The following is a 12,845-nucleotide window of genomic DNA, read 5'->3' on the forward strand; positions in this document are numbered from 1 at the left end:
AAGGAGAGCAGAAACGTGATCTTTATGTGGGAGCCGAGAGTGAAAACAATTGAGACTGATATAATCTACGGAGGAGAAGGTCAGCTCATCATAGATTTCAAAGTGACTCGTCATCCTGCAGGCGGGTGGAGACCTGCCTGAGGGATGTTTGGTTCTGTGTAACTTCAGACTGATGATGTAAATCCTAAAGTGTTTGTTTGGATGATAAGCTCACCCGTGATGGCGCAATAAGTGTGAGTCATAAGTGTGTAATGTTGTGAGGCTTTCCAACGGAATCCCCTCTCCTGACGTGCTAAAAATAGATCCTAGAGCGTACAGTACTTCAAGTGAAATAACAGCTAGCATGAGTGTTCCTGTTTGAAGAGGATGAGACTGAATGTTTGTGTGACTAGTAGAAACACCAGCAGGCCAAGGTATCCCCCAATACAATCATTGAAACCTGACTTTGGATTTTCATTACACCCCCACATCTAAAAGAAGCAGAGACGCTGTGTTAATGTTCATAATAACAGAATCATTCATCATTTAAAGCCTGTGTCTAACTGAAAACAGAGCAAAGACAACATCTCTAATCTACAAACTGAAACATGTTGTTTATGGAAAGTCTATGCTCATTCTAAATTTGATGCCAGCAACACGTTTCAAACTGTTGTCCCATTCTTGCCTGATAGAGGATTTCAGCTGCTCAACAGTTCAGGGTCTCCTTTGTCGTATCAGCACGTTGCTGTTGTAATGCGTGCAGAATGTGGTTTTGCTGAAATATGTAAGGTCTTCCTGAAGACGTCATTGTCTGGATCGCAGCATATGTTGGTCCTAAACCTGTATATATTGTTCAGCATTAATGGAGCCTTCACAGATGTGGAAGCTACCCATGCCATGGACTCTTATGATCCCTATACCATCAGGGACACTGGCTTTGAACTGTGAGCTGATAACAAGCCGGGTGGTCCCTCTCCTCTTTAGAGCGGAGGACACAGCGTCCATGATTTCCAAAAAAAATGTCAGATTTTGATTCATCAGACCACAGGACAGTTTTCCACTTCCCCTCAGTCCATCTTAAATGGGCTCAGGTCCAGAGAAGTCTCTGTGTTTCTGGATCAGGTTTATATATGGTTAACTCTTTGCATGGTTCAGTTTTAACCTGACTTTGTGGATGCTGTGACTTCCACTACAGAGTCATGTCTGTTTTTAATGCAGTGACTTCCACTACAGAGTCATGTCTGTTTTTAATGCAGTGACTTCCACTACAGAGTCATGTCTGTTTTTAATGCAGTGCTGCCTGAGGATCTGAAGATCAGGTCCATAAAGTCTTGGTTTTGGTCCTTGTCCCTCGTGTACAGAGGTGTCTTCAGATTGAATCTTTTAATGATGTTATGTTCTTTAGATGATGAAATCCACTAACTCTTTGTTACTCTGAGGAACATTATTCTGAATCTGTTGAACTATTTGCTCACGCAGTCTCTCACAGACTGGTGAACCTCTTCCCATCTTTCCTTCTGAGAGACTCAGCCTCTCTTGAGTTCTTTATATACCCAGTCATGTGACTAACCTCGTTAGTTGGGAGATGTTCCTCCAGGGTTTTTTTTTTTAGCATTACACACCTTGTTACCTGTTTGGTTGTCCCCATCCCAACTTTATTAAAAGGTGCTGCTGGCATCAAATTTAAAATGAGCAGATATTTGTCATAAAACAATCACATATTTCAGTTTCAACATCTGATATGTTGTTTTTGCTCAAACCATCACATTCTGCTCTTATCGACATTTACTACAGCGTCCAAACTTTCTTAAGAATTGGAGCCGTATGATTTTGAGATATATTTCTTCTTTACGTTAGCACCACCATCAGGAATAATGTTTACACTTATTTTAGTCTCTGATAAAACTGAAACAACCACAGACTGTATGTAAGAAAACATCCTAACAGTTGTTGATGGACTGATTCAGTTATAAGTTATTTATTACCATCTATTTGATTCAAAGTGGGACCATCGTTTACTTAATGAACATCATGCTGTGTTGAAGAAGAAACTAGAGATTAAGACCATAAACTCATCCGTGTTTACTGAGGGAATAAATTAGCGGAACACTAATTCGCCCCCTGCTGGCCATTAGAAGAAATGCAGGTTTAAGACATTTCTGCGTGGTCTCACGTCATTTTCTTATCTACAGTCTACGGTAACTCAAACAAATCCCCCAGATGATTCCTTTATTTTAATTCGTAATTTTTTTTATTTCTAGCAATGCTTTCGACTTTTGTTCCGAATCAAGTCTTTCTTCAAAGTAGTTTAACTTTTAGAGAACTTACCTCAGGACTAAAACTAGTATTGTCCCTGAACTTTCTCCTCTTTTCATAGTTTCTTTCTTTATTGGAGCAAATTCATGTGAATTTAATGGAATCTGAAACGATAGTTAAAAGCTCGTAACTGTACCCAGCGTAGGGCTTATTCCTTTCTTAGCACATCAGGCTGAGTAGAAACTTCTATGATTTGATCAAACTTCCTGTTTCCTGAGTGTGTTTGTGTATATGTGTGTAAATATATATGACTGAATTCAGGTTTTCTAACTACCGTTGTTTTAATAATCTGTGTTCCTGCTGGTTTTCTGTTTTTAATCTGGTGTGTTGTTACATGACTGCAGGAGATTTAAAATGTGCAGACTCCTCCTGTGGACACATTCTTGTATTTCTCAGACTTATGGCTGCTGGTTTGATGTGCAATAAACATGCATGTGTGTGTTACAGACGTGTGCCTGACTCATTCTTTAATACTCAGAGCACCGATGAACCGTCTTTGATGACAGTTTGTTTCATTTTCAGTTGAAGAGTTTCCTGTTTCATTGATATAACGTAGGATTCACATGTTACAGTGGTTTTCTCTGTTTTGAAGTCATCATCAGCTGGTTTGTATTCGCCGTGGTGTCGACTCTGCGGTGATAAAACCTGGAAAGGATCATCACAGTGTGAGACAAATGTTACTGATTTAGTTTTGGTGACAGAAAAACAAATGTGATAGAATATAAACAGTATAGTTTTTTTGTGTATTGTTTTGGCCATTACGGGCAGTAAAACAGGCATTAAAGTTTCACTCTGTCATGTTGGCCTTTTTTATGCCATGCAGACACATTACCAGAGGTCCAATATAAACTCCTCTACTAGCTCTGTTTTTGGTCTCCTCCCCCTCCTGCTAACACATGACCTGTACTGCAACCAGTCCATGGGTAACCAATGAAGTTTCAGTTTGTTCCATAAAACCAGGAACCACAACCAGGGGATGTTTGATACGTACGATTCCAGGTTGGACTGCCTCTGACAGAGTAGCCGCACTAACCAATGAAAGGAGCAGACTGGGAAGTGTAAATCCCAAAGTGATGGTTTTGGATGATTACAGATTGGGGGAAGCTCCAACGGTCAGGAGCAGTGAAACAGTCGTATTATCACCACAAACTTGGGGATTATATGGACAAAAAATGTAGTTACGGGGCACTGTTGGCTTAGCGGTCTAAAGGCTAATTTATACCTCTGATTTGAATCAACAGCGTAGCCTAGGAAGGAGGTCTGCGTAGCTCCCGTACCTACGCAGAGGCCTACACACGTAGCTGACGTGCATCTCATCCAAAATGTAACTACCCGTAGAATCAACGCGGATCGCAAGCCCTGTGATTGTTCCGCTTGGCGGCATTGTATTTCCTGCATTCCCTGCTCATCTGCCGCATATCGGCCGCACATTGGCCACACATTGGCCACAGATGGCCGCACATCGGCGCAAATCGGCCGCACATCGGGTGTGTATGTCATCTCCTCCTCTCTATTCTTCATGTAATCATGTCTGTATGATAAACAGCAACATGTATCAGCTGTAGGTTCACATAACAAGCTCTGAATCGCTGTGGAAAAGTAAACAGAGATAGTAGCGGGGCCGGAAGCAGACGACCGGCCATCAGACAGACCACACTGCCCTCAAGTGTTTCGGAGGAGAATTGCTGCGCGACACAGACACATCGATGCACAAGTATGTGGGGCTTATGTCCGTGTCAGCCCCTGCTGCGTAGGGGCAATGCAGAAGTATAAATCAGCCTTAAGCGCACCCCATTTACAGAGGCTATATTTCTCATCGGTCACAGGTTCATCTCCTTGCCTTGACCCTTTGCTGCATGTCTTCCCCTGCTCTGTACTCCCTACATTTCCTGTCTCTCTCCAGCTGCTCAATTAAGACAAAAATGCCCCAAAACATAACTTAACTTGGTTACAACAAGCCCTGTATCAGGTCACGCCCCCTCGATCATTGGGGGCGGCATTTCAAGCTCTGAATCTGGCCTAAAACTGTCCAGTATCTGGCTAGGTTTATGAAAGTCTCCGTCTGAGAAGTAAAACTGTTCTTACAATAGTACAAAAAGAGGGCCTGGTTCACAAAAGGATTGTGAATTGGACCTTTAGATTAAGCAAATTATGCGTCATCCATTCTCAGTGAGCTCACTGACATCAGCACAAACTGTGCAGTAAGAGTGAAACAGTTACCAACTGCTGAGTGCAGTATCTATCTGTACTTCAAGGAAGGAAGCTGGATAAACAGAGGAATATGCGTCACATCTGAGATAAATCTACTCCACTGTTAAGTGGTAAAAACTTTCCCTGTCCATTCAGCTTATCATGCATGTAGATAAAACAAAGCACTGGCAGGATGAGAGACAATATTTGGAAGTAGGCCATTATTTCCTTGCTACCTTTGATCATTGATAAACGGCCAGCCCACTGATCCTGACCTTAAATGTGTTTGTGTGAAACCTTTAAAAATCTGTTTCTGTGCCTAGTCTGGACAGTCACAGAGATCTAACAGTCATGTTCAGAAATTTTGTTTTGTGGGCCAGTGACATATGGAGAGGCAATGAAGTAATTGCACCACACCGCACCACCAGACCATTTAAGGGCAGTAAGAAAGAGACGAAGGACATACAACAAAGATGACCCCATAGAAGAAGATAGACAGGCCGGCATCGTCATGTGCGACACCACGGTTAGCCTGTTGGAATGAAGGAGATTCCTCTTGTGCTGCTTTATTTCAGATGGATTCACTGAATCAAGACTTGGAAGGAGACAAGCATGAGTAGTAGAGTGGATACAAAACATATGAAACGCTCGACTTAAAGCAAGAAGACAGATTTTAAAGCCATGTCAGAGGTCGACCAGTGTTCCAGTTTAAAGAGCGACCCTGTTAACTGGAGACCTTCAGCCGGATGCATCCCTCACAAACGTCTTTAGATGATTATTAGATATCTGATGAGGATATTTGGACATTTGAATAAAAACTAAACTAGGATGCATTCCAGAGGATTCCTTCTGTGTTTCAACAGCTGTTGTAAACTCCACAAACACTGACACGTTCAGCCTCAAGGTCTCCAGTTTACAGGGTCACTCTTCAGACTGGAACACCGGGAGCTGACAGAGACACATTCACACTATCAGGCACAGAGAAGACCAATGTTCAGGAGTTATTAACCCAAGTAATTCACAGGTGTGTGTGATGTTATTGTGGATGGAGGGGGAAATAAAAACACTCAGGGTACTCAGGTATTCTGCATAGTGTTAACTTACATGAGTAACTCACTGATACTAATTGTCAGTCACATCTTTGTAAAATGTCTTTGGGTTTTTTGATGGAAAGAAAGCTCAACATGCTTTAGAAACCCTGCAGTGATTCATCCCTATGGTGAAACGGAGTAATCTCACATACCAGTTTACTAAAATCTTTGGAACCATAACGATGCAGGAAAATGTTTTGCTTCAAGGAATCCTCTTTTCCTCTAAGAGAGTGAGCATTGTTTACTGTAATGAGGGTCAGTAAATGTCCACGCTCTACTTCGATCATACTTTGGTTTTAAAGAGAGTTGAGTAAAATCAGTACAGAAGTCAAGTATTTCCAAACCAGCCATTCTTTTTTTCATGTGGATCATTTAATTTAATGTGCGAGAATGTCTAATGCCAGAAACGTCTACTTTTGAAAACGTCTAATACTCCTCTCTTAAAGGCCTTTTATGAGAGCAGATTTATCTTTCAGGAATGAGCAAATTAAAAAAGCAATACAAGATTTCAAGAATTAATTCAAATTTTATGACAATAACGTCTTTATTTGGGGTTTTGGTTTGCAAAAGACGGTGTAAAATGGACAGCACAACAGCTCCCCAACAGTGAAGCCAGAACATTTAGGGCTCCCCCCGCTGGCTGGTTGCAGTATATATCATAAACCGCACCTCCTCCATTTCAACAGATGATCATGCTGATTTATGTCTCAGTGTTCATGTTTCTGAGGAGTCAAGGTTAAGTTGTGATAGTATCCATGAATATTTATAACTTTTTAACGTGTCTTTGTGTTTCTTGTTTGCTCGTCTGCAACAGCACTTGGCTTATCTTGGCTGGTGCAAGTCCAGGCTGATGGATCTTATTTTCCTTCTACAGTTACCTAAACGGACACACCAAAGGTAAGACGCCACTGAAGAGCTTATTTGGGGGGCGCTGGTGGCCTAGTGGTCTAAGCGTCCCACTTATAGAGGCCACAGTCCTCGTCACAAAGGTTGCCGGCTCGACTCCATTTGCTGCATGTCTTCCCCCGCTCTTTACTCCCCACATTTCCTGTCTCTCTTCAGCTGTCCTGTCATTAAAGGCAAAAAATGCCCACAAAACATAACTGTAAATAAATTGGCTAATTTGGTTTTGACCAGGGTTGAAAAAAAACGTACAACATACATTAAACACAAGTCAGCAGTTTCTATTTAACTGGAAGAGTGTCAGTAGCTCTGTTTTAGGATGACAGCGGTCAGAAATGTACTTGAAGTCGACCAGGAAGGAGGTTTTGATTTTCAGTTTCCTGGCTGATATGATCTAGATTTGGGCAAAATAAGGAACCTCTGAAACCACACTGCCTCCAGCTGGATTTGACGAGATGAAGTTGTGGCAACAGTCATCAAAACAGTCAAACATTGAACAATCCCGGGCTTAAACTGCATCAATGCAGAAAATAGACTAATTATTGTTTGACGTAGTGTAGCCCTTGTGACTCCATACTTTGTTTCCACCACCATGTTGGATTTGTGGGAGAATAAGTACGTAGATTTTAAACAATGTGACCCTCACATACTCCCATGCATCCCTTACGTTTGGACGGACAGCTAAACAATGCATTCCCTATAGGCCACTCCAACAAACCGTTGTCCGCTTCTCCTTCAGTCCCCCTGTCTCCACCCAGCTGCACTGTTGTGGTTGTCCGTCCCCGTGCCTGGTCAGGGTAACATCACGTTTCTAACCTCGTACGACCCTTCCCTTAAAAGTTCCAACCATTTTCCGAAGTATTTTTCTTCATTGTGTTCTGCTAGTCTGGCTTCAACTGTTGGCTACACTGCTACGCTAACCCCACAATTTCTAGCATAGTAAACATAAAAGATCCAACGTTTAGTCTTTATCTGGAAGCCTCTAGAAATCATGCAAAAACTGGACAGAGTGGGCAGAAGGGAGTGACATATATCTGCAGACCGAAAAGGCTGAAGATGCATGTTGTTCTTCGGGTTGTGGTACGCGTTGGTGCACCAGGGATCTGATTAAAAAGTCAAGATGGATGACGATTACAATCCTACCCATAACCAACAACAGGGGTCCAGAGATGCGGTTGCACAATTGCAGTCCTGAAATTAGAGTCTCAGCTCTGCAGACTCATAGTGTTTGCTTTGCTGTCAGTTCTGCTCTTCCATCATGCTTCTCAGAGAATTAGATGGTTTTTTGGAGGCAGTTAACCACAGTATTTGTCAGATGCTATGTAACTCAATACAAGTATTCCCATCACAACCCGCTTCTTCTGAAGAAAACCAACATAAATCAGGGGTCAAAAAAGTGTGACTGACTGAAAAGGTCACCAAGCTCAACCAGCACTGAAGTCTAAAAATTTTTGTTGTTGACAAAGGTCCTTGGGGTGGTGTGAGACTCATGAAGTATCCCACGTCAGTTCACATCCTTTTGAGATGTGTGATTTTATCTCTACATGCAGGTCTGACATAGAGCATTATTCTTCCTCCGCCTTGTTATCCATTGTCCATTTGATCCATCATCAAATTTCCAATCTGACGCACACTCGGATACAATAAGGGAACTTCCAAGCATGAATAGCAGCTCGTCCCGGTCTAGCCCATGACACGTTGTGAGAAAGACCGTGGAGCGGTCACGACCATATAAGGAGGTAGAGGCAGGAGATTGCAAAAACCCCACTTGTGGGGCATTTATTTTCAGTTCACAACTTAAACCAACAATAAAACAGATTACTCAGCCACATGCCCAAGACAGACTCCCCCTCAAGACACAAAGACCACACTTAAATATCCTCTCCAATTGGGTGCTATCGTGAAGAGGGGTGCTACAACTACACATACTTTAAAACTCCCCTAAACACCAAAACAAATGTTATGATTAATTATTCCCCAGGTTTATTTATGCCCTTATTCCCTTACGATACAATTACAAACTCTAAACAATCTAAAAAGGAAATAAAACAAACTAACCCTCGGGCACTAACCACCCCCTATACCTATTTCCTGGTGGAACCCTCCCCTCACAATAAAGAGGCTGCTGTTTCCCTGGGGACTCTTTTGCACGTGCAGGCTGGGAGTGGAGACAGAGCGATACAGGTAAGGTTGTAGCCATCATACATTTTTGTCAATTCCACAGCTAAAACATTCTAAAGAACACAGTAACTGCTCCAAACTCTGTTACTGTACTGTCACAGTTCAGGAAGGACCCAAGAGCAGAATTAAGGAAGATAGTGGATTTATTCACAGCAGGCAAAGCAGAGTACAGTCCGTTCCAAAGTTCAAAAACCAAAAGCAGTCCAACCAGGCAGAAGTACAAAGTCGGCAGGCAAATCCAAAAACAGGTTAACAAGCAGTGGTCGAATTCCAAGGACACAAAAGAACATGTAGCAGGCCGAGATACAAGCAGGCATGAGCACACAAGACAATCGGCAACCAGCAAAGGAACTGACTGGCTTAAATATCAGGAAGTGATTACCAACAGGTTGCAGGTGTGTGTGAGCAGGAGAGAGCAGAGGGGGTGGGGCTAGGAGGAGCAGGCTGCTCCAGCAGTGTCAATGACAGTGTTCACTGTTTATTCCTCATAGGTTGGTATGGCCAAATCACGCACCCGGCAACCGGACACACACCGATCGCCTGCGTGGACAACACGCACGCACACACACATGATTACAGGCAGAATACAATAAAGAACTTTTCACCCCTTCTCTGCCTTATCATTTTATAATTCATGTTATGTCATTTATGTACTTATTTACTTAGGCTCACGCCACATCAACAGGGTCCAGGTAACAATTTCCCCAGTTAAATAGTAACATAACGGAGTCTGACAAGACCTCAGTTACATTTCCTTCCCCCTCTCCCCGAGTTGCACAGTACCTTACACAACAGGGTTGCGGGACAAACAGTCAGCTACCAGGTTGGACTTCCCCGGCCGTTACTTCACCATGAAGCTGTATGGCTGCAAGGCGAGGTACCATCCTGCGATGCGCATATTCGCATCCTTCATCCGGTTCAGCCACTGAAGAGCCTGACGATCCGTCTCCATGATGAACTGGCGCCCCAGCAGGTAGTATATCAGAGACTCTGTGGCCCACTGGATGGCGAGACACTCCTTTTCAATTGTGGAGTAAGGAGTCTCCCGGTCCAGCAGCTTCTGAGAAACAAGACAGACCTCATCTCTCCTTCAACTTCTTGGAGCAACACCGCCCCAATGCCAACTCCAGAGGTGTCTCTTTGAAGGGTGAATGGCCTGTCAAAATCCGGGCTGTGAAGAACTGACTCTGAAGTGATCGCTTGCTTCAGGTCTCTGAAAGCATTGTCACACTCTTCCATCCAGCAAACTTTGGCTGGTACCGCGGCCTTGGTTAGGTCCGTCAAAACAGCAGCTCTCTCAGACAGGTGCGGAATGAACTTCCAATACCAACCCACAAGTCCGAGGAAGGACCTGATTTTCCTCTTCGTGGTTGGAATGGGGTAAGCAGTGATGGCTTCCAACTTGCCTACTTGTGGCCGAATCACCGCATCTCCAATGATGTATCCCAGATACTCCACTTCCTTCTGCGCCAAGTGGCACTTTCGCGGATTGATCGTCAGCCCAGCAGCCTTTATACATTGGAGTACCTGTGTCAGATGGCTCCTGTGCTCCTCCCAGGTCTGGCTGAAAACAACCACATCATCCAGGTATGCTGCTGAAAATGATGACACCTTCCGCAGGACCTGGTCCATGAGCCGCTGGAATGTCGCAGGCGCCCCCTGGAGACCAAATGGCATGACTCGGAAGTGGAACAGACCATAAGATGTTACAAACGCTGTCAGCCGCTTTGCCTTCGGTGCTAAGGCCACTTGCCAATAGCCTTTGCTCAGATCCAGTGTGCTGATAAACTTAGCTCTTCCAACCCTTTCCAGCAACTCGTCAATTCTGGGCATCGGGTATGGGTCAAACTGGGAGATGGCGTTCAGGTACCTGAAGTCGATACAGAACCTCAAGGAGCCATTTTTCTTCTGTACCAACACCACTGTTGTCACTCATCCTAAATGCTGACGTGAGCCTTACTCTTTTTAACGACAAATAAAAACCCTCTATAGAAGATTTGGTTCGTGAATATTTATCTTACTAACACTCAACAAGTTAACATACAAAATTAACAAAAATATAACAGAGTATGTATCAGTTCACTATTATCATTTATTAACAAATACCAGAACATATACCGGCCTTCTCTGTGGGAATGAGCCTGAATGCCTCATTGAGTCAAGTTATAAATATTTATAGAGCGCACTTTTCATGTAGACCAGGTCTAGACTGTACTCTTTATAACATTGAAAATAGGATGACATTCAGAGCAGGTCTAAACCATTTCTATGTTCTATTATTAACAAAGACCCAACATCAAGACAGGATAAGATCCAGTCCCATCTTACAGACAGGACTCAGTCTGATCTCATCTTAATCCACCATGAGCAGAGCACTTTGCAGCATTTAGCAAGTTACAGTGGCAAGGACAAACTTCCTTTAACAGGCAGAAACCTCCAGCAGGACCAGACTCATGTTAGACACAGAACAAGCTCTGATCTTTGGGAAAGGAAGGAAGAAGTAAGTTGGTAAGAGAAACTGCTTGAAGTTGTTTTTGGAAGCTAGTTATTGTCAGGTGCTGATAAGGCTGAGCACGTTAGTTTCACTCTCGTTACAACAACAATAGGAGAGGCAGCTGACGCGTATCACACCCTCTATTGATTGCTACAGTGATGCAACTGGGGCGGAGTTTCACTGAAATCTTGGCTTTAAGAGAGCTTAATACGAATTTGCCAGCAGAAGAAGCTCTGATCTGCGAGTCTACCTGTAAGAGTTCACTGAGCAAGGCCACTGTCTGACCAGCAGTGTCACCTTTTAAAACGCATCATGTGCTATGAAAATATCAAAGTCCTAAATCAGAGCAGAAAAAAACGCTTCAATGGCAGAAAACGCAACCCTCAAAATCTGTCCTCTCTACAGTCTGCTTCCTTTCCGCAACCTTGCATCACAGTTGGCCTCTGGAACTGCCAGTCTGCAGTTAACACAGCAGAATTCATTAACTCTCTGACTAAACTGTCCGACATTCAGGTCCTAGCCCTGACAGAAACTTGGATCCGCCCAGAAAACACTGTAACACCAACTGCCCTTTCAGTCGATGCAATCTTCTTTCATACACCTCGCTCTACGGGCCGAGGAGGTGGTACATGCATTATCCTACCTGATGACTGGAACTTCAACCAGCTTAAACCAATCAGCAATAACACATCCTTTGAGTACCATGCAATAAAAGTCACTGCACCTATAAAGGCTTACATGGTTGTGGTGTACCGCCCACCAGGGGGACACTTGGACAGCTTCATTGTGGAACTGGACATGTTACTCTCAGACATACCTGATGATGGCACACCACTGGTAGTTATGGGAGACATGAACATCCACATGGATAAAGCCCAGGCAAACTGATATTATCTCTCTATTATCCACCTTTGTCTTAGAACAGATTGCAACGCCTCCAACACACAAAGCTGGCAATACACTGGATCTGATACTGATACACAACTGCTCCACAGCTTATCTGAGTGTGACTCCTCTTCACCTCTCTGACCATTACTTTTTTCAGTTTTCACTTGGATTACCAGAATCTCAACAATCCACTATTCAGTTCATATCATACTGCAGAAACATTCGGTCACTTGACCCAACTAAGCTGTCTGATGAGGTCTCAGCGGCTATGGCTTCATGTAACAAGTCCTTCACACTCTCCACTAATGAAGCTACAGACTCATTCTGCTCCTTACTGACCTCCTCTCTGGACAAACTCTGCCCACTGGTGTCCAAGCCTGCCCGAAACACTCCACCCTGTCCCTGGCTCACTGAGGTGATCAGAGAGCATAGGGCAGGGCTAAGAGCGGCTGAGAGAAAGTGGCGTAAATCCAAACAACCCACTGACTTGACAGACTATCAGCAAAAACTCTCCTCATTCACCTCTGCTTTAAAATCTGCTAAGAAGGCGTTTTATCATGCAAAGATCTGTGCTGCCACCGATGCATGCAAACTCTTCTCTGCTTGTACTTCTCAGCTTTCTCCCTCAAACCCACAACCCTCCACTATGTTGACCCCGGACATGTTTGCCTTGTACTTTACTGACAAGGTTGCTACCATCAGTAATAAATTCTGTGAGCCTGACCAACTCAGCTCTTGGCCACCAGCTAGTGAATCCTCACTCAGCTCATTCTCTCCACTGAGTGAGAGCGAAGTCACCAGGC

At 43.7% G+C, this 12,845-nt stretch overlaps 1 protein-coding gene across 2 annotated transcripts in view; it reads left to right on the forward strand.

Annotated features, from left to right (window-relative positions):
• The window catches only part of LOC117831411 (endophilin-B2-like), a 37,120-nt gene extending 34,381 nt beyond the window's left edge, over positions 1 to 2,739 (forward strand). For both annotated transcript variants that reach the window (XM_034710102.1, XM_034710103.1), the window contains one exon: positions 1 to 2,739. This exon is cut by the window's left edge and continues 2,801 nt beyond it. The gene's annotated coding sequence lies outside the window, so the exon portion shown is untranslated.
• Positions 2,740 to 12,845: the final 10,106 nt, after the last annotated feature.

The sequence above is a fragment of the Notolabrus celidotus genome, chromosome 19 (genome assembly GCF_009762535.1).
Source record: "Notolabrus celidotus isolate fNotCel1 chromosome 19, fNotCel1.pri, whole genome shotgun sequence".
Taxonomy (NCBI): Eukaryota; Metazoa; Chordata; class Actinopteri; order Labriformes; family Labridae; genus Notolabrus; species Notolabrus celidotus.